Genomic DNA, 21,778 nt, shown 5'->3' with positions numbered 1-21,778 from the left:
CAGTGTAGCATTGTTGTGGAGTGGGCATCTTGATCTTTAGTGCTTCCCATGCACTATCGTATTTGAGCCTCACAGTAACCTGCAACCCAGGAATTCTTTATACCCCCATTTTATAGGCGAGGAAGCTACGTGGTAAGGAGTGTGGTGATAAGTTGTGGTACTGTAGGGGAGCCTGGGTGGCTCAGTCGGTTAAGCGTCCGACTTCGGCTCAGGTCATGATCTCGTGGTCTGTGAGTTCGAGCCCCGTGTTGGGCTCTGTGCTGACAGCTCAGAGCCTGGAGCCTGTTTCAGATCCTGTGTCTCCCTCTCTCTCTGACCCTCCCCCGTGCATGCTCTGTCTCTCCCTGTCTCAAAAATAAATAAACGTCAAAAAAAAATTAAAAAAAAAATAAGTTGTGGTACTGTAATTCACCACCACATGGGCGATGACAGAGCCACTGTAATGCATTAGTCCGTATTGTCTCCCACACTAAATGCAGGGCCAGACAGGCAGGTGCTAGTGGAAGTGACAAACTACAGGAAGTCCAGGAATGGGGGAGGAGCAAGATGAAACCATGTCTTGCCCCTCTGTGGCAAATCCCTTCTGCATTGAACCCATTGCAATCCTCTTATATGTAGAAATCTGGCACCAGAAGTCCCCAACCAGGGGAGGGACTTGTCAGCAGGACATCAGGGAGGGATGTTAAGTCCACACACACTTTTTTAGTTGCTGCTTTCTCCTGAATCAAGAGCTTCACATTGAAAATATCTTACAGCCAGGGCCCCAGACTGCACACAGGTGAGAAGGCATATTTGTTGAGTACATTTGAAATACTTGGGCAGCTTTTAATGTACTTTACAGGATGTGACAAATGAGTGTCTGTGTAAATCAATAAACCTTTCTGTGAAGGGACTAATGGTTTTATGTGAATAGCAAAGCAATGCACATGGAAACCAGTACTCTTGTTTCCTGTCAGTATTTTTAAAGTTCACTGTCATAACTCTGTTCCCCTTGACCTTTATCAGTGATACCTAGCAGAGATTTGCATTGCTAGTCAAGTTCTAACTGGACATCTCACCTATCAACCCTCGTTGGCTTTCCCCTCAGTGCCTGATAAATGCCTCTTTCCCACCTTGCCCTCTCTTAAATTGCTCACTTCTTAACATGTTGTGATTGATCTTTGAATAATAATCGACTTCCTCAGATTTAAGAATACTTCATTCCAGACTAATATAGGTGGCATTTTTTTTTTGCCTGGATACTTTAAAGTCAGTTTTATTATCATTGTGATGCACAATAATAAATACATTTGTATTTAAATGTTGGTAAGTGAAAGATCAATATGCACAGAAATTCAGGAATCCTCAAATGCTGTGAAACAAACTAATGCTCAAATGCTAACAGAAAATGAGGGACTTTGGTTTTGAAAAGCAAAAGACATGTCACCTAGAAGTATGACTAAGTCTTATTTCTGCTCACAAGCATGAGAAGATGATCTAACATCATTATGGCTGAAACCCTGTACTAGGATTTGCAAATTGCAACCAGCCCCTTTCAAACTCCTGACATACACTTACATGCAATTAATGCACAGAGCAGCTCTGCTCTTTGCTCTTTTAAAGTAGTTCTTTATATAGTCCTGTCTTGATAGTATCCCAAAGCTACATTTTTCAAAGACAGTAATTCTAGGACAGCTTAAAGAAATACAAAGAGCCTGTTTTTTTTATATAGGACTTCAAGTACTTCTGTTGTAAATATATTATACTGACACAATCCTATTTCATTCTACATGTTGTTTACTTAATGTATTTCCACCCAGAGGTGAAATATTTAAGTGGGATTGCATTGTGGGTATTATTTTGCTAATTAGCATCCAAATGTGGGACTCTGGTTATGTAAATACAACTCAGCCTTAATGTGAATAGTGTTTTCTGGATCTAAAAAGACAGTTCAACGTCTGTGAAGTGTTAACTGCCATCACACTAGAGCAGTTGTCTGATTAATTACGATGGTGTGAACTTGGTCATGTTTTTGAGATGATGTTCCCTCCAGAGCAATTGACTAGATAATTGTGCTCTGGCTGCCATGGGACCTGAGTGGATCTCAGCAGGTGTGAGACCTGAGCCTGGAGCTGTCTCAACCTGTCATCACTTACTTGATCAAAGGGAACATGCTCTGTGAAGATATCTTCTCAAGTAAATTGGGCCCAAATCCTGCCACCTGGAAGGGTAAAGTGAAGATTTATTTAATACGCAAACTATCAGAACCAGTTGTCCAGATGATCAGTGTAATGGGTAGAAGGGCAGAAAAATTACAGACAGGTCTCATATTCTTGTCTGCAACCTGGAGACTGGATTTGATAAAGTTGGGATCTCTTTCAGCTCCAGTCTTCTTGTGTCTTATACCAAGAGATGCATTATGATGGTCGGGTGGACAGTCATTATTTTACATCCCTGAGCTCCAGTTTCCTTTATTTATAAAATTACTCAGTTAGACTTGATATCCCAGTCTAAAAGGTAATAAAATGCATTCACGAAGCTGAAAGTTCCATGGGTCTGTATTGGGTGGAGGCCAGGGATGCTGCCAAACATCCTGCAATCCAGAGAACAGCCCCTCAAAAACGACAACAAAAATCTGGTCCGAAATGTTAGTCGTGCTGAGGTTGAGTAACCCTATTTTGTATGTATGTAGAGAGGGGTGTGTGTGTGTGTGTGTTGTTTTGGGTTTTTATTTATTCTTTTCGGTTTTCATCTTTTTATTTTATGTGGTTTGCTCCAAGGCCAAAATCAATAGTAACAGGAATCACAAACATTTTGATTGGTACACCAGACTGATGTGTAAGACCTGGAAAACAGAAAATGTTATACAAGTTGCAAAGAAAGTTCTTCTGGAGTTCACAAACATGATAGTAAGAGGAAGTAGTGTGAATGCATTAGGTGTTAACATTTAGAACAGTACTTGTAACTGCTCCTTTCTGACAATTCTAGGACCTTGTTGCAAGCCCTTCATATGTCACTGCTGATTTCCTTCAACATGAAATAGGACTTTACAAAACTCTTCATAGACCTTACTTTTGGGGTACTTGAGTGGTTCCTACTCCTACAGTGCTGGCATATGCTGTACACACACACACACACACACACACACACACACACACACACACACAACACATACTCTCTCATTATATAGAAGAACTCTTCATATATAATTTGCTCTAACCAGATCAACAAGACATTGTTTTCCTCGCCATCTGTTGAGACATGGAAATAAGCTTTGCTGTACACAACCCTACATTTCATCTATGTTTGTCTTAATGAGACTTCATTCTGGTTTGGTTACCCTTCTCTCTGATCAACAGATTGCATCAAAGTCTGGCTTAGAGAAACGAGGCCAGCTAGGCTCTGTGAGTTCTGGCAGGAGTTGGCTGATCTCCTCAGGGACTCAAAGAAGGGAACAAGTGAGGGCCGTATATTTCAGAATTTTGTAAAAGAGATTGTTTGAACCATGACAGAAGTAGAAGTCTGATTGTCTTCATCATCTTTTAAGAATATATGATTTTATGATGATTAGTATTGCGGTAATTACTATATAAATTCGAGGACGTCTGGGATTTCATAGCTGGAAAAGGCTTTAGGGAGTCTGGCAAGTTTGCGAGGGGAGAAAAATAAAGTCAAAAGAAATTAAACACCTTGATCACTGCCACAGTAAGTGGCCAGAATTTGAAACCGTGTTTTCTCTGCCACATCATGCTGCTAGAAAATGTTTTTAAGACCACCAAACTCAACTAAAGAACCAGATCACTGGATATCACACTATGCTTATACTTAAAATATCTCTATGAGACGTCATCTAGGTATAAAATACCTCCTGAGTAGCATCACTGGGTAAGTACACAGTGTGCACAGAGATTCAATATTATCTTGGTAGAGCGATGTGTAATTCAAACAGAAAAAGTCTTTTAATAAAATTGGTGGCTGCTAGCTTTCAGCCTACATGTCTATTATTGTACCTGAGCTGAGCTATAAGCTGAGGTGTTTACTCTTCTTTTATCCTAGGCCTCAAAAAGGAATTACATTTCAGTTCTCCTCATCCCTTATCACCCCAGGGTCCCAACTGCTTAAAAATATCTGCCAGCTCCCACCCACTCACCCACACAAAACAGCCCAGGAAATTTTAAAAGCTGGATTGAGAGGAATTAGGATGGTATATAAATGTGTTAGCTTTCTTCTTTCCCCACCGTTTTCAAAGCAAATCCTGCTGCTTTGCCAGTTCTCTAAAGAGGAGCGGGAAATCATCCCACCCCCTTTCAGCTCTTGGACTTGGAAACAGGAAATGTGGTTTTTACAAGGATATTTAGTTTAGGGTAACATTTGGGAGTTCAGAATGGTAAGGTGTTTACAGTACTGATTTAGAATACCTGTGATTCTGTCAGGTCTGTGTGAGCTAAAGACAGTCAGTAAATGTCTTTGAGCCTCAGGTTGCTTCTCCACAAAGTGGAGAGAACAACAGATTCTCCCTTTGAAGATGAAGTATATTACGTGCTAGACACCGAGCCTGGCACATGGTCATCATCAGTGCTTGTTAACTGTCATTGCCACCATCATCATCATTTTGTAGAGCTCCTCCCTTTTTCTTCTCCATCCCAGGTACAGCAATGGCTCCAGCCCTGGCTTTGTCTTAAATTAGACCCATGCTTACAACTCCTGGACACACCTTTTCTAGAAGTTACTCTCACATCTCAAATATACAAAATTGAATTCATGATTTCTTCAGAATTATTTTGAGAGCTGCCACAAATTCAAGGGTAACTCCTCTCTCATGACCAGATCTTGTTTAGATTTTTTTTTTTTTTTTTTTTTTTTTTTGGTAACCCGAGTGGAAATCTCTAGACACCAAATGATACAAATAAGTCCAGGGGTTTTATATACCCTTGTAAGTTCCAGCTAAAGACCAAACCCAGACTAGATTAGCCTTAGACACAATGCTACCTGTTGTACTCTATCCTTGCAGAAAGGCAGACAGCTTCCATTTAGGGCAGCTGTTGCCCACTCGTGTTGGAAGTAGATGAAAGTGGGGAGCAGGGCTGAAGGTTGCCTTCCGTTGACTCTCCATTGTCCGTCTCCTCCACCTGTGTGGAAGAGCAGTTGTCCTGAGTGGAAAGGCCAGAAGTCATGTATCATAAGTAAAGTGAACCACAATCTTCCTAAAGCTTAATATGTTTTCCTTGTGGATTCTTAAGCAAAGGGACGTTATTCTTCCCTAAAGAGAGAGGGAAGAGTTAGTGTGAGCCACTGGCATGACTGAACAAAAGAACTTCATGAAGGGGCGCCTGGGTGGCTCAGTCGATTAAGTGTCCAACTGCAGCTCAGGTCATGTTCTCACAGTTTGTGAGTTTGAGCCCTGCATCGGGCTCTGTGCTGCCAGCTCAGAGCCTGCTTCTGATTCTGTGTCTCCCTGTCTCTCTGCTCCTCCCCGGTTCATTCTCTCTCTCTCTCTCTCTCTCTCTCTCTCAAAAATAAATAAACATTAAAAAAAATTTTAAGAATTTCATGAAAACGTGCCAACAATGGAAGAAAGAGGAGAGGAGTTAGGGTGACTACCAGCAAATCTTGCGTAAGAACCAGGCTTATACGTTTGTGGCCATTGTGTCTTCTCTGCAGGAAGGAAAAAAAAAATCATTACGTAGCAAACCAATAGACTTTTTTCTAAAAATCTCCCATAATATTGTTTATCTCACTTTGTTCTCCATTTCTACTAAAGACCTTATCGCACTCTCAGAGACCTGAGATAAAAACCTTCATGACCTCTTCACTTCTCAGCTCTCCTCCTCATGTAGCTCCTGGTTGGGAGCTGATGAATCTGTTTTGAATTGTCTCTCAAATGCATGTCTTTCTCCCCCTCCTCCATGTCGTCCTTCACAGTCATGTGTTTTCTCATCTCTCTCTCTTCTCTTCAGTCCCTTCAGTCACTGGTGCTGGGGTTAGTTAGTGGAAATAAGCATTTGTGGGGCACCTGGGGGGCTCAGTTGGTTGAGTGTCTGACGTTGGCTCAGGTCATGATCTCATGGTTCATGGATTTGAGCCCCATAGCAGTCTCTGCACTGACAGTGTGGAGCCTGCTTGGGATTCTCTGTCTCACTCTGCCCCACCCACACTCATGCTTTCTCTCTCTTTCTCAAAATAAATAAACTTAAAAAAAAAGGGAAATACACATTTGCTCCTGTTCCTTCACCCTGACATCTGGCTCCTTCCATCTCTGTGGCCTTATCCCTAACTAGTGTCACCTACTATCTACTCACTGACCTGTTACTGTGGAACTCAGCTCCCCAAACCCACTGAGGCCCTTCCAGAAATGCCTGGCCCTCATGTCCTGCCCAGTGCTCTATCACTTATTTGTGGGTTTGTTTGTATAAGCATGTGTGCATATGTTTTTGATGTGTGGTACAGAAAGGAACTTGAAATGTCCATTGACAGATAAGAATGATAAAGCAAAGAAATTAAGTAACTGCCATAAGGTTAACAAATGAAATATTGCCAGTACCATGGACTCCTGCACGGGCTCCTCTCTTACCACAGCTTCCTTTCTCCCTACTAGAGATACTAGTTAATCTGATTTCTGTAATGATCCTTCTCTTACTTTGGGGGGGGGGGGGGGAAGTAGAGTTTTACTTTTTATATATGTATTTCTAAACAATATAATTTAACATTTTCACTGTTTAGACTCTGTATAGGAAATCATGTCAGTGTATTGATGTATGTGTGTATTGTGTGTGTGTATATTTATATATGTGTGTATATGTATGCAGGTACACACACACACACACACACACACACACACACAGCTGACCCTTGAAAAACATGGGTTGGAGCACCAAACTCCTACACAGTTGATATTCTGCATATAATTTTTTGATCCCAAAAAACTTAAGTAATAGCCTTACTGATAATATAAGCAGCCGATTAACACGTATTTCATGTGTCATATGTACAGTATACTGTATTCTTACACTAAAGTAAGCTGGAGAAACAAAAATGTTAAGGAAATCATAAGAGAAAATATGCTGCATTTGTAGAAAAAATCTGCATATAAGTGGACCCTTGCAGTTCAAACCCCTGTTGTTCAAGAGTCACCTGTGTGTATACATACACACATGTATGTTTAAATATACATCTTGCTTCTTTTGCTCAGTGCTGTGATTGCAAGATTCATCCATGTAGTTTTACTCCACTGTATTTTACTTCTATGTAGTATTCTCTCATATAAATTTACCACAAATTATCCAATGCACTGTAAATTTTCTTTTGAATTCTCTGTGGGAGCTGATAAGAACAAAGCTGTTGTGAATACACGTATATGGGCATCCTAGTATATATGTTCACAGGTGTGTATAGTTAGTATACCTAGAAATGGCATTGCTGGGTCAGAATGTATGATTGTCCTCCTTTATCAGGTTAAGCCAAGCTCTTCTTTTTTTGTTTTTTGTTTTGTTTTGTTTTAATATGAAATTTATTGTCAAGTTGGTTTCCATACAATATCCAGTGCTCATCCCAACAGGTGCCCTCCTCAATATCCATCACCTACCCTACCCTCCCTCCCACCCCCATCAACCCTGAGTTTATTCTCAGTTTTTAAGAGTCTCTTATTGTTTGTAAGCCAAACTTTTCTAAAATGGGTATAACTAATGTACACTCCCACCTGTGGTATCTCAGAGTTCTTGTTGCCAACACTTGCATATAAAAATTTCAATTTGTGCCTGTCTAGTGTGTGTGTGTGTGTGTGTGTGTGTGTGTGTGTGTGTGATGGTATATCTTTGTACTTTTATTTGCATTTTTTAAGTAACTTCCTCTTTGGCGTAAAATGATTCCTGGAACACAGATGTCTGCTCTTGTTTTCTTCCCATTTGTCCTTCAGTTCCTGAATAGCTCAGAAGTCAAATAATCCTATTCCTCAAGGAATTCCCAGTTAATACCTCAAATTGAATCACCTGCTTCTTGGTACCGGGGGACAAATACCCATTCCTCAAGATTTTGAAGAACAAAATATAAGTAAATATAGTCTGAGAAATGTCTGAGACCATACGTTGTCTTCCTCTACTAAGAAGCAGGTGATTCAGGTTGAGGAATTACTTAAAAGTCATAGATTTTCTATGTCTGAAGCACATCTTGGGGGTGGGGGAGATATATGTAAAGGTTGCTTTTGCTAAGAATTTTAGAGTACCTAAATTGTTGGCTCTGTCATGATTGGAAAATGTTTGTTACATCTTGAACTCAAATATATAATTTGTTGAATTGCTGAAATTTTCATTTTTAATAGGCATAATTTGACAGTGCAATTAAATGTTTGGAATAATAGAATGTTTGCATCAGCCTTTAAAGACAGACACTCATCAGACCCACAAATCTTCACTTCCCTAAACCCACACATGTCTGACTCTCAAAAGCAGTCTTTTGCAAGCTGAATGCATCAGTTCTCCTCTTCCAGCTTGTGTGGGGTTGGGGACAGGGCCTGAGAAGTGATGGATGAAAGAGTTTCAGGGGAGGGGTGGTGAGGCTAACCTCCTTAGCAAGTTCAGAGGTGAAGGAAGGCACCTCATTAAATGAGGGAGGAGGTCCCTGTGCTATCAGTTTATGACACTTTATATGACACTTGAGTTTCTGAAACTAAATCACATAAACAGACCTCAGGAAGAGAGCAGAGCTGGGAATGACATCAAGCTGAGAGGCCTGATGGTCACTGCTGAGTCAAGTAGGTTCCTGAATAAAATTCCAAGCAGAGCACAATCAGTAAACCCTTTTGTATTAGCAGATATAAATGGGTACATTTACCCCATCGGAGAGATAGTCTCAAGATCTATGATAGATGGGAATAATGGTGTGTGGAAGGAAGCTCATACCAGCTTTGGAGATCCAACTGTTATTTATTCAAGAATTTTGTGAGCCTGTCATTAAACACAGCAAGTATTATTAATTAAATTATGTAAGTTACATTTAACGGCAAAGACAATACACACTCAAAACTCATCACTTCCTGATTATTTTACATTTCACTATTTTTTTATTAACTTTTTAATGTTAATTTTTGGGAGAGAGAGAGAGAGAGTGAGAGCGAGCCTGAGTGGGGAAGGGGCAGAGAGAGGGAGACACAGAATCCGAAGCAGGCTCCAGTCTCCGAGATGTCAGCACAGAGCCCGACATGGGGCTCGAACTCATGAACTGCGAGATAATGACCTGAGCTGAAGTCAGACGCTTAACCAACTGAGCCACCCAGGCACCCCATTTTACTATTTTTTTTTACATTAGTTGGAGGTGTACAACATTGTGATTCAACAACTATATATATTATGCTCACCACAACTGTAGCTACCATCTGTCACCATACAACAATATTAAAATACCATTGACTGTATTCCCTTGACTATATTCCCTATGCTATACCTTTCATCCATGACTTATTCATTCCATAGCTGGAAGCCTGTACCTCCCATCCTGCCCCCACTCCCATCAGTTACCAGTTTTTTCTCCATATGCATGGGTCTGTTTTTGCTTTTGCTTGTGTGTTTGCTCATTTTGTTATATTAGATTCCACCTATGAATGAAATCATATAATATCTGTCTTTGACTGACTTTGTTCACTTAGCAGTATACCCTCTAGTTCCATCCATGTTGTTGCAGATGACAAGATCTCATTCTTTTCCATGGCTGAGTAATATTTCGTTGTGTACGTAGACCATATCTCCTTTACAAATTCATGTATTGATGGATATTTGGGCTGCCTCCATAGTTTGAGTAATGTAAATAATGCTGCAATAAACATAGGGGCACATATCTCATTTCAAATCAGTGATGCCATTTTACTATTATCTGAGCTCTGGAGCCTTGGACTCAATCGTGGTGGCAGTATTTACACCATGGAAATTGGAAAAGACTTCCAAGTGGGACTCTTCTCTCCCAGAGAGCGGATTGTTAAACATTTGCCAGCACATTCGCAAAGAGGAGCTTGTTTTGAGGAGGTGACAATGTGGTCCCGCTGCTGGAAGGTTGTGCGCAGCTCTTGTCTCAGGTCCCTGAGCCATTGGCTATCCTGTGTCTCCCTCAGCCTGGCTTGATTGTTCTTACTCCATATCAGTCTAAAGGGTTTAGTTGGACTTTTCTGTTATAGTTTATAGTACCGCGTGTAGCGGTGGGGATGGAATCTGCAACGGTGGTGATTTCCCAACACGTCGTATCTGTGGCCTTGGCAAGTGGCAAGGGTTTGAAGGTAAGTTTGAGAAGAATCAAGAAACAGCACCTTGGACGCATAAAACAGAAGTGTTTGTTCCCCTAACCAACTAAAATTTCTTTTTATAATCATAGCTGCAGTCTACATCCCTGGGAAGTAAGGATCGTACGTGGAAAGGGTCAGAATTACAAATGGTCTGGTTACCCTTCTGCGTCCCAGGCAGTGCAGGATGGAGGAAACAACATGGCCTGCCTTCACTGAGCCAGGGGTTGGGTGGATGTCAACCACCCTGCACTGCATGTGGCGGGTGCTGTAGCCAAGGGGTGGCAGGGAATAGGCACCTAAGAACAGGTGGCACCCTGTTCTTAGTGGCTCAGTGGCACCCACAACCCACAAGAGAGATGACTATTTCATATGTTCAGTTTGGGAAGAACCAGGTGGGACATGGTTCATTTCAACTGCCCTATGACATAGTAGAGATTCTCATGATCAAGTCCTTCTAGGCCTTACAAGAGAGCCCAGTAGGTGATCACTTGTGACATGGCTTAAAGGTGAAATGTGATGGCTTATCCCAGACCAACCTACACCCCTGCAAACCTGCCTGCTTTCCCGCTTTCTAATTCAGCCATTGCTACAATTAAAGGTTCTCTCCTTAATCCTCTCTTAAAATGCAAATCCTCTTAGTGCTTTATTTATCAGCTGTGAATCTTAATGTGAAGGAAGTTGGGAGTATCTCTGTGATAGCGAGTTTTCTGCAGAGGAGGGTGGTAGATAAATGGGCTCTGGCAAGTGGGAATGAGGAGTAAGAGAGGGAGGGGAAGGAGAAGAGAAGGCTTCAGATGAAGGGAGCCAGTGCCAGAAGCTGACCTATGTGCAAGGCTGTTTAAAAGACCCAGGTGTGAGGGCCCATGTTACACTGCTCTTGGCTAGAATCTCCCCAGTCCACAAAGACCCCCTGGCTGACGCCTCTCCCCCTGCAGAAGCCTGTGAGCTGCCCAGATTCAGATGGGAGTTGTTCTACAAAGGACAGAAGGAAAGGGACATTGATCGAATCCTGTAAGGGGCCAGGCACTGTGTTAGATGTACCTTACATTCATCATGCCATTCAACATCAAAGGAGTGATGGGTATTCCTTTTCCTCTTGTTTACCAAGGAAAGACAGGCTCAGAGCCCAAGTGACTTGCCTGCGGTCATGGCAGGCAAGAGGCAGCACCAGGATCCAAATAAACACTTACTTGACTTCAAAGGCCAGGCCTCTTTCCATTATAAAAAAATAAGAATAAAAAGGAAATTAAAAAAGCACACTGTGTCCTCCCATTAGAATATCAGACTTTGCTCCTAGGATGATATACCCTTCTTACCACTCCTACCGCCTCCCAACTCCATACATGGATTTCTTTCCTGAATGTCCCCTGTAGGCAAGAAAATTATGGAGCTTTCTTTTCTGTTTCTACTGTGAAAGCATTACCTTTTATTATTTTTCAGATATAATACAATATCAAATAATATTTGTCCAAGTGACACACATTTTTTCCTATTCACACACACACACACACGCACACACGCACACATGCGCGTGCGCCCTTTCTCGCATGCACGCACAGAAACAGAGACACACATCAATATATCCTCTAAGGGACTGTTTCTCCCCAGTGAGAATCACTGAGGTAAGAGGAGAGAGGCGGACTCATAAAATGAATAAGAGAAAGCAAAGCACAAACTTGTATGTTTTCATCTACATGAAGTGAGAATCTTTACAGTAGGTGCTCTCCTAGAGGTACACAGATGATACATTGTGGAAGCAGAGAGCAGGCACCTGTTCCACTCAAGAGATTTTTGAGGGCTTCCGGTGGAGAAGACACACATGGCAGCCACCTCCAAATCCAGAAAAGCAGTAAGAAACTCCTGAGACGTTCAAAGTTGGCGACAGCTGGGGGTGGTGCAAAGTAACCACTGCCTTCATTCTGAAACTGATCCTACTGAGACACTGGTTCTCAAAATACAGTTCCTAGACCAGTAAGCATCAGCATCACCTAGGAACTTGGAGATGCAAATTCATGGGTCCTTCCCTGGATGGGCTGAATCCAAACACTGTTGGTGCCCGACAAGCTGACCTAACAAACACACCAAGTCACCCTAATGCATACCCAAGTTTGCAAACCACTGGTCTAGAGCCCCACCTAAGGATTTAAATTCTGGAAGTACACAGAAGTTTCACTGTGAAACGTTTTCTATTTAATTCTTCAAAAATGAACCTGCAGACAGGTACTACATACCACATTCTCATTGCATGGGATCCTGAACTCCTTGAAAGAGGGATAACATTTTATTTCAATTTATGTGCCCATTGCCTTGTTTTAGGCCTGGACTTAGCGACTATCCCTAAGGTCTTTAGAGTGCAAGATCAAGGACATTTCGGTGATATGTCTTCATGTTTGGATACACAAGTGTCCGTGTTCATTCCTGTTGTGGATGGGCACAGCTCATAACTATTTCCTGAATTTTTTAGGATGACAGAATTTTCCTCCAAAATGTATAGGAGCCCTAGACCCCACCTGGGTATAAGAGACTATTGCTCTTAAATAGAGTCAGTGGGAAATACCCCTTAGCCACCTATCTCTAGCACAGTCACTACAGTGACGGGCGACGATAAGGTGAATGATACAGACCCCATCAGGTTCATTTGATGGTGATAAAGGGAAAGAGATTCAATATACAAGTCCAGTTCTTGGTGTCGTCCTTTGTACTCAGGCTTTCCACGCCTCTGCTAAATCAAAATGTGCATACTTGGATGGCATGCTTAATGGCAGACTTAGCCCCTCCTGTGGTGATTTATTCTCCTAGTGTTTCTAGTTCAAAATAGAACAGACTATGGTGTAATTCTGGATATTTGGGGCATGCCTTGTTTTGTTCAAAAGGCTGGATGTGAGGTTCCTTGGCCCAGAGACCCGAATTGGATGGCACTGTAGTTAGCAAGTAAGTTATTTAACTAGAGTACCACAGGACCCCAATTCAGGGTGGGAGTTGTAAGGGAACACACTTTCCCAAATAGCCTTCTTACCCTTATTCTGACCTGTGTACCTTTGCTGAACTGAAAGATTTTCAGTCAGATGGGAAGACACATTCTGAAAAAGACCACCTTTTGCAGCAGAGGTAGCCACAGGGATGCATCCTTTTTAAGTTCTGTGGATTGGACTTCTCTTCTTTTTCTTTTTTCCTTCCTCTTTCCGCCTTCTTTCCTCCAGACCACAGTATCCCTGCTGCATTTCTACTGCTTTCATTTGCACTCCATCAGTTTGTTCTTGTTCATCACTCTTGAACCCAAGATATTCTCTGCAGTGGATATTTACTGGTGCCTGACATTATTCACTTTCATAATAATTTGGCAGCATCTACACCCAGGATTCTATCATGGTGGGATAATTTCCAATTCCTAATACAAGCCAGATGTCATTTGCTTGGTATTTTGTTCAAAATTGTAATACTTCTTTTATTCATTCCAATGAGGACTTTTGCTGTTGGTTTGAATGCCTATTGAGTAGGCTCATTCAAAGGTCAAGTTCCCTCTTCCTACCTCAGGTAAAATTAGCCGATTATTTTTTTCCCTCTAATCTTATTGTATGATAGCTTTCAATGTGAGAAATTAATTTGTTTACTCTACGAGGCTATTTCCTTCTTTGAGGTAGCCCCTATTTTGGATATCTTTGTAGCCTCCATAGAATATTTCTTGGAGAACAGTGAGAGATCAGTAACTGGATGTATGCAGGGAAAAATTGATGTTCTGGCTCATCTCCTAAATATGTCCATTCCACTAATCTATTGCTGTGTAACCTTTGAGGCCTAAAATGACTGTTTTATTTTTCCCACAACTGTGTGGGTCCTGAATTTGAAAAGGACACAGCTGGATTCATTTCCAACCTAGAATTAGAAGATCCATTTCCAAAATCGCTTCCTTGCTCCCATATCTGGCTTCTCCGTGCTCCCTGGCCTGTATCTCTCCACAGGGCATCTCATCCTCCAGGGCCTCTCCATGTGGCCCTGGCCTGATACCACGTGAACATACCAGCTTTCTCACGTGGCAGCTCAAGACTCCAAGAGCTAGTGTTCTGAGAGGCCAAAGTAGAAGCCAAAACACTCATGGTCTAGCCTTGGAAGTCCCCATAATGGCACTTCAGCTACATTCTATTAGCCAGGCAAGTCAATAAGGTCAGTCCAGGGTATAGGACATACATCATAAAGCATTTTCAGTCATTTTTAATCCACCGCTATGGTAATATTAGTGATGAGTGAAATTAACACTAGGAACAAAAACCCAATTTCTCATACTGCTTAGTATAGAGAAGTAGAAACTTTAAATATTCTGCCAGTTGTCAAAATGTGTCAGATGATGTATACTGTTTGTTGTTGTTTGGAAACTATAGATAGCATAATAATAAATTGACATATGTAAAGAGTAAAAATTGTTTGTCATTTGTTTAACTTCCCACTTGTGAATAAGTTCTTATCAAAAAGATACATCAGGATATATCTGTATGTATGTCTGTGACCACCACAGAGAGCACATAGGTAAAAGTGCCTGACATACTACTTGTGCAAACTCACTGGTATTAAGTACATATAAATATCAGAGTGAGTTTTAGTTCCACCCAAAACTATAGTAAAATTTTAAATCTTACTCTTTTGAAAAGAGGCATATAAGGCATCATCCCGGTCCCAAAGGGCTTACAGTTTGGCTTGAGAGAATATTATCAATATTCATAAAACTATTAATCCCAATTGAAGGCATTATAATTAATTGTTAAAATGTATGACCCCCTCCTTATAATAGAGTTCAAACTAATGAACATAGGAGTAATAGTGGGATTTAAAAATTGCTATTTGGTAACCATCACTGTATTAATTGTTTTAGGCAAAAAATTATCAATGGATGCTAAGATATATGAACAATGTGTGGCTATTTAGATATTTGCATAATCTCAAAGACTTTGGGTAGTTATATATTTTTGAAGTAACTTCCCACAAGATAGTTCCTGATTATAAAGAGAAATACCTTTTTCATGGTCACATCTGATGGATACCAACCTGAGTGATGAAAGTTAGCAGGCTAGTCATGAGATAAATCTGCACCACATATCTCTTCATGTCATGTACCAAGAAGGACACGATATCATCGCTGTGATAGTTTTGCCAAAAATACTTATATGTAACCATGAGGAAGCATGAAACAAATTGATGGATACTCTACGAAATAGCTGGCCTGTATTCTTGAAAAATGTCAAAGTCATGAAAGACAAAGGAACTATTCCACGTTACAGGAGACTACAAAGAAATGATAATTAAGTGCAGGGAACCTGGAGTTGATCCCGGACTCAATAAGGACATTAGGGGGATAATTGGTGAAATGTGAACAAGGTCTGTAGAGTGGACTAGGATTTTGTATGGAAGTTAATTCTTGAATTTGATAACTATACAGCAGCTATGTAAGAAAATGTATTTTTCGTAAAATACTCTTCACAGTATTAAGGAGTAAAGGGATATCATGTCTGCATCTTACTTTGAAAAAAATTCTTTTAGTGATCTCTGATTTTAAACAAGTAATAAAGTAAGTGTGGCAAAAAGGTAACCTTTTGAGGCATTGGGAGTGAAAGGTAGGAGGATTCTTTGTAGTGGTTTCCAAATAGTTTTGTACATCTGAAATTGCTTTTTAAAATTTAATATACACCCCCATTTTAGCTTTTGAGGTTCATGTTTGAATCAGACGACAAAATATTGAGTGGGATTTAGAAGGGCCACTAGGGAGGTGGGGCAGACTCCAGGCTAATGCAGCAGAAGCAAAGGCGTGCAGCCCAGGAAACAAGATCTGGGTCCTCACGAGAGACCCAGGAGGCTGGCCTGCCTTGAGAGATGCCACATGCTCTCAAGCAGCAAACACAGATAGATGGATGTTGGATAGGTGAGTGGGAAGGCGTGGAATTGTTACTTAATGCAGAGGGAACTTCCTTGCGCAGAAATATCCTACCTTTGGCTATGGAAGAGGATGTTGTGTTATTCCATTCAGGCCACTGTAACAAAAAACCATGGCTGGGTGGTGTATAAACAACAGAAATTTATTTCTCACGGTTCTGGAGGCCCGGAAGTCCAGTATCACGCCTCTGGCATGGTCAAGATCTGTTGAGAGTCTGCTTCCTGGTTCACAGCCAGCGCCTTCTTGCTGTGTCCTCACATGGTGGAAGGGAGCTAGCAAGGTCTCTGGAGCCTCTTTTATATAAATCTAATCCCATTTTGGAGGATTCAACCTTCATGTCCTCATCACTCCCAAAGACCACCCCCCCCCCATCTCCTAGTGGCATCACATCAGGCATTACAATTTCACCATATGGAGTTTGGGGAAACACAGACATTCAGTCTTCAAAGATGTATTAAGCTAATTTATGGTATAGAGAGATTTCAAATATAATAAGCATTTAGAGAATTAATGTACAGCAGCAATCTAGAAGCATCAGTCTGTTCAGTCATTTGTAAGTTTTGGCTAACGTTTATTCACTGAGCAAGACCTTTGAAAAACATCGTTCCTTTTAAGTATATATTAATTTACAGTAATTAATTTACAGTAATCCTCCACAGTAAATCCAAACGATATAGATTTACTCTAGAAAGCTATTCAGTTTTATAAAAATGTGTGAGAACTTTAGAGATGAAATCAGGAACTTAGATCCCAGCGACTGGGGGTTGTGAGGAAACCACACGGAGCTCTAAATCAGGAAGTAAGTCTGGCAAAAGTTTTTGGTTGTTATAGAAGGCAAAACTGAATACCAAGACCCAGTACATTGAGTTAGCATGCATGCTCTAATTACATCCTCTGAGTATACTGAGTTAATAACATAATTTCTTAAAGTTAAAAAAGACCTCTGTTGTCATTTCTGTAAGTCTCAGTAGTAACACCTACTTCTCTTTACCTCTCTCCCTGTCCTTTCCCATCCCTGCCATAAAATTATCCACTGTTTCTTTAAATCACATTTAATTAAGTTTTGTTTTGTTTGTTTGTTTCTTTTGTTTTCTTTTTCCCCTGTTGCCTCATCTTGGTAGCAGGTAAATCCTGAATTTATAATAAGTGCAAATGCATTAAAGAAGATCACAGGTTCAAGATTATTTGAACTTCACTGGCTTAATTGTTAATATCTCTATTGTCCCCTGGGATATGTAGGATTACATCAATTAAATTGGTCTCTGTAACAGAACGCATTAACCATAAATGTGACGACTTTGTCTTCCCCAGAACCCTTTAAGTATTTAATTTGCTTGCCTGTAATAGATTGTCAGAGCAGTAAACGTGAGGAAAGTAATGTAAGTGGTGTAATGATGGTAATTATCTGAATGGATCGATTGTAGTGTTATTGCAACATGATATTGTGGGTAGGAGTGAGAGAGAGACATCCCATATAAATTCCCACTTTCAGCTTTACTTCCTTACACAGTTTTTCCAAGACGTTTAAAGTGAAAACAACGTAAACTGGCATTGCCATTCTCTCCTTTATCTATTCCCATTATCCTTTGTGCGGTTGCCTTACTGAAACCAGCAGACCCCACACAAGCTCAATTTCTCCAAAGAAAGCAGCGACTTTATAGAATTAGAATTCTGGCAGTTCCCCTGTGATTCACAGTATTCAAATATTTGAACTGGAAGTCGCTTTGTAGATTGGCTAGGCTGTTCCCTTCATTTATTACCTAAAGAACTGTAAACCCAGCAACGTTAAATGGCTCGCTAAAGGTTTCATGATGGGTATTGCCATATAGACTGCCACACTGGGGCTAGAACCTAGAACCGGTCCTCCCACCTCGACTGAGGGAGGACCTGGGAGGTAACACCAGCTGCAGGTATGAATGAAGTTCAGTGTGACAGGCCACAACAGTCCCTGAAGGAAACAGCAGCGAGCAAAAGGAAACAGCTTTCAGTTGAGTGTTGGGAGGTGGAGGGGGGAGGGGTGGAAACGAAGAGAAGAAACAGCCTAGGAATAACCAATATTGAATAAGCAGATAATCAGCGGAGGTGGAATCACTGGGCTGTGTGGCAGATGTCTACCCATGACAAGAGTGTAGGAAAGAAGTCAAAGTCGAGTATTAGTACTGGTACCTGAAGAAGAAACAGGGGTTTGAATCCTGGGACTCAAACCAGGAATAGGGTGAGATGATCTAACACTAGCAAGACCACATCCAAAACGGCTTCTCCCAGCAATTTCCCTCAACTTTTGTGCCCCATTGTCATTTGATCACTCGACCTGAATTTCATTGTTGATTAAACTAACAAACTGGTCTAAAGCTGGGGCTTTTAATATATCTGTCAAAGAAAACATTGCAGTCATCAGAGGCACAAAGAAAACCACATATGACCCATGTCTTCTGAGTTACTGGAAAATAGAACATTAGAACTCCAAATCACTGTTAAGTAGAAAGATAAAAATGAAATATCCACAGAACAAAGGCTACAAGCCTGTGTGTCCCAGGCGAGGGTGGGAGCAGAGGGTGTGGGGAAAACATTCCCAGTACTGGCCATGGATGGAGACCGGAAGTGCCCAGTGCTGGCTGTAGGGCAGGGCTTGAAAGTGCGGGGAACCTGAGATAACTGTCTCAGAGAAGCAATGTTTCTGGAGAGAGGGAAGCAAGGAAAAAGGAAGAGGTGCCATTTGAAGATCTGGTTCTGATAGAAAAAAGGAAGAGAGAAAATTCTAAGATGCTAAAGAAATGAAGAAAAATATATGACCACCTCCTCCAATCATCATGTGTTAAAGAAGCTAAAACAAGGATAGGTGCAGGGTCGAAGAACGGGACATGAATGTGAAACATGCTGATTTAAGCAGAAAGAATGTGACAAGAGGATTGGTAGGAATTGTGGCATATGTAAATGCAGAGAGCCAAGGGACATCGTTGTAACTTGATAGTAACAATAAAGTAAGACACAGAAGGGAGTAGAGAACACTATAAATGAACCTGTAAGAGGTGGAGGGCCATGGAGGACAAGGGGTGGGAGAGGAAGTGACCCTTTGCTGAGTATATCTTTTGGTATAGTTTTGACACTGGGAATCATATTAACGCTTTCTATATTCAAAAATGGAAGTGAAATGCACAAGAAGAGAAATTAAATATTACTACCATCAGAAACAAATGGACTGAACTCCAGGAAGGAATGAATAGCATAACCATTATGAAAGGGGGACAGTTACCAATCTAGTAACTTTGAACACAATATTGTTACTATTTATACCTGCATTCTAAAGAAAAAACAAATTGTGAACTCTTCTTACTACTGTTTTTCATAGTGTAACAATTTTGTATGTGCAGTAGGGTTGAATAAATGAGTAAATGTAATAATAGTGAATTCCTGTGTTCTCCCTGCAGAAAAGGAAGACACAAATAAGAAAAGGAGAAGGCAAGGAAGAATTCTGTAGGGGATGGAGTGTGTGTGTGTGTGTGTGTGTGTGTGTGTGTGTGTGTGTGTGTGTAGGTGTAGTGAAGAGAAGAAGAGAGAAACCCTTTTACTGAAAGGGACTGGAAGAGATGACCTCTCAGTAGCAATGGGAACACATTAATACTCAGATCATAGTTTCCAAATATCATTCCCCAACAAAAAAGCAAACATGATTCCTTAGAGAAATGGCTGATTTCAGGAATGGGGCAGAGAAAAAGCAAAGTGGGCTTGAAACATTTTCTTGTGTCTAAAAAGAGTCTTTTCTCAAAATTATGGAAATATGGGGGCTCGGTCGGTTAAGCATCTGACTTTTGACTTCGGTTCAGTCATGATCTCATGGTTCGTGGGATCAAGCCCTGTGTGTGGCTCTATGCTGACAGAGCCTGTTTGAGGGTCTTCTCTCCCTCTGTCTTTGCCCCTCCCCAGCTTTGTGCTCTCTCTCTTTCTCCAACTAAATGAATAAACATCAAAAAAAAAAAATGATGGAAACATGTCAAAAGGCACAGGTTACAAGGGTTCACCTTTCTAAAGTTGGAACAATTTGGGCATCAAAATAAATTCAGTAATGACTTAGAACCCTTTCAATAATATAAGAGCCCATGTATTCATATAGGTAAATAACAAATAGGAAAAGCACTTTCTTAGAAAAAAATGCAAACTCATAAGTGTAAGTAGAATAATGGAGTGAGAAATCAACGTGTGCAAACATAATCATTGATTCAGGCAAGATTCAATGGTTGCTAAGATAAATTGATAAAAGTTTGATGAGAAATAGTATATTTTCATAGTCTAAAAATATCTCTGCATGATTTATTTATTAACTACAAAAGGCAAGTGATTTTGAAATACATTTGGCAGACCACACCTTAACCACATGATCAAAGTTAACATGTCCAATAACAGGTATATGGATATGACATAATTATGTGCACTGAGAAGGACCCAGCATCACACACACACACACACACACACACACACACACACACACACACACACCATTTTTGTGCTATTCCTGACAAGTGTGGAAGAGGAAACTTGAAACAGACCCAAATTAAGGGACATTCTACAAAATAATTGACCTGTATTCTTCCAAGAAAGAAAAAAAGGAAGGAAGGAAGGAAGGAAGGAAGGAAGGAAGGAAAGAAGGAAGGAAAGGAGGGAGGGAGAAAAGAAAAAAAGAAAAAGAAATTAATGACATGAAAGACCAAAGGATTGTTCCAGATTAAGAGATCCTATATGGGTGACAAATAGATTCAATGCCTGACCCTGGATAGGTTTTAGGACTGGAAAAAAAAAATTTTGCTGTAATGACATTATTGGAACAATGGATGAGTTGGAATAGGTACTGAAGATAAGATTGTTGTATTGTATGAATTAATATTTCCTGAATTTGACAACTGTACTTTGGTTGTGTAAGAAAATGGAAACATACACAAAAGTATTTAGGGATAAAGCACATCATGCCTGCAGTTCCCTCTCAAGTTTCAGGGAAAAACAATGAAAGAAAGAGATGATGATCTATCAAATGTGGCAAAATGTTACAGAGCTTGTGGCTCTGAGGAGAAGGTATGAGGGAGTTCTTTCCACTTTCAAATTATCTGCAAGTTTGAAATTATTTCAAATAGAAAGTTAAAAAAAACAGGTAGGAGGAAACTGTAAGGGGAAAAATGTTGATCCTTCTTTCTAACACCTAAAAATCACCATCGTTGTTTTGGGGGAAAAAACGGATTTAGAACTCTATACCCCCGCTTCCAAATGTCAAGACAGGTTGTGGTGAAGGGGTAGGTAGTGAAGGGTAGGTAGAAGCCAGTTTGCTTGGGGGAGCTTGTTTGGGGGAGCAGGGTGTGTGGTCAATGTTGCAGCCTTGGGAAGGGTTAACTTGGACAGTTCAGGATTCAGACTAGAGCCAGTAGTAGCTGAAGGGGGCCCAGGTCACCAGATGTGGAGGGCAGTGCCCATGTCACCACTTCATGTTCCTTCTAAAACCTAATATGCTGATGAGCATGACGTTTTCCCGTTTTTATTCCACTTGTAATGTAGTAATCATATTCAACCTGGTATCCTATAGTAACCTATTTAACATTCAGATACCCACATGGTTCTGGGGAGCAGAGAGG

At 40.7% G+C, this 21,778-nt stretch overlaps 1 protein-coding gene across 8 annotated transcripts in view; it reads left to right on the top strand.

Moving 5' to 3' along the window:
• The window catches only part of NCKAP5 (NCK associated protein 5), a 983,894-nt gene that overhangs the window by 751,404 nt on the left and 210,712 nt on the right, over positions 1–21,778 (top strand). The gene's annotated exons all lie outside the window — the stretch shown is intronic.

Source organism: Herpailurus yagouaroundi, unplaced genomic scaffold (assembly GCF_014898765.1).
Source record: "Herpailurus yagouaroundi ecotype Mexico unplaced genomic scaffold, PumYag 140, whole genome shotgun sequence".
Classification (NCBI taxonomy): Eukaryota; Metazoa; Chordata; class Mammalia; order Carnivora; family Felidae; genus Herpailurus; species Herpailurus yagouaroundi.
This window is presented reverse-complemented; position numbering and strand designations above follow the sequence as displayed.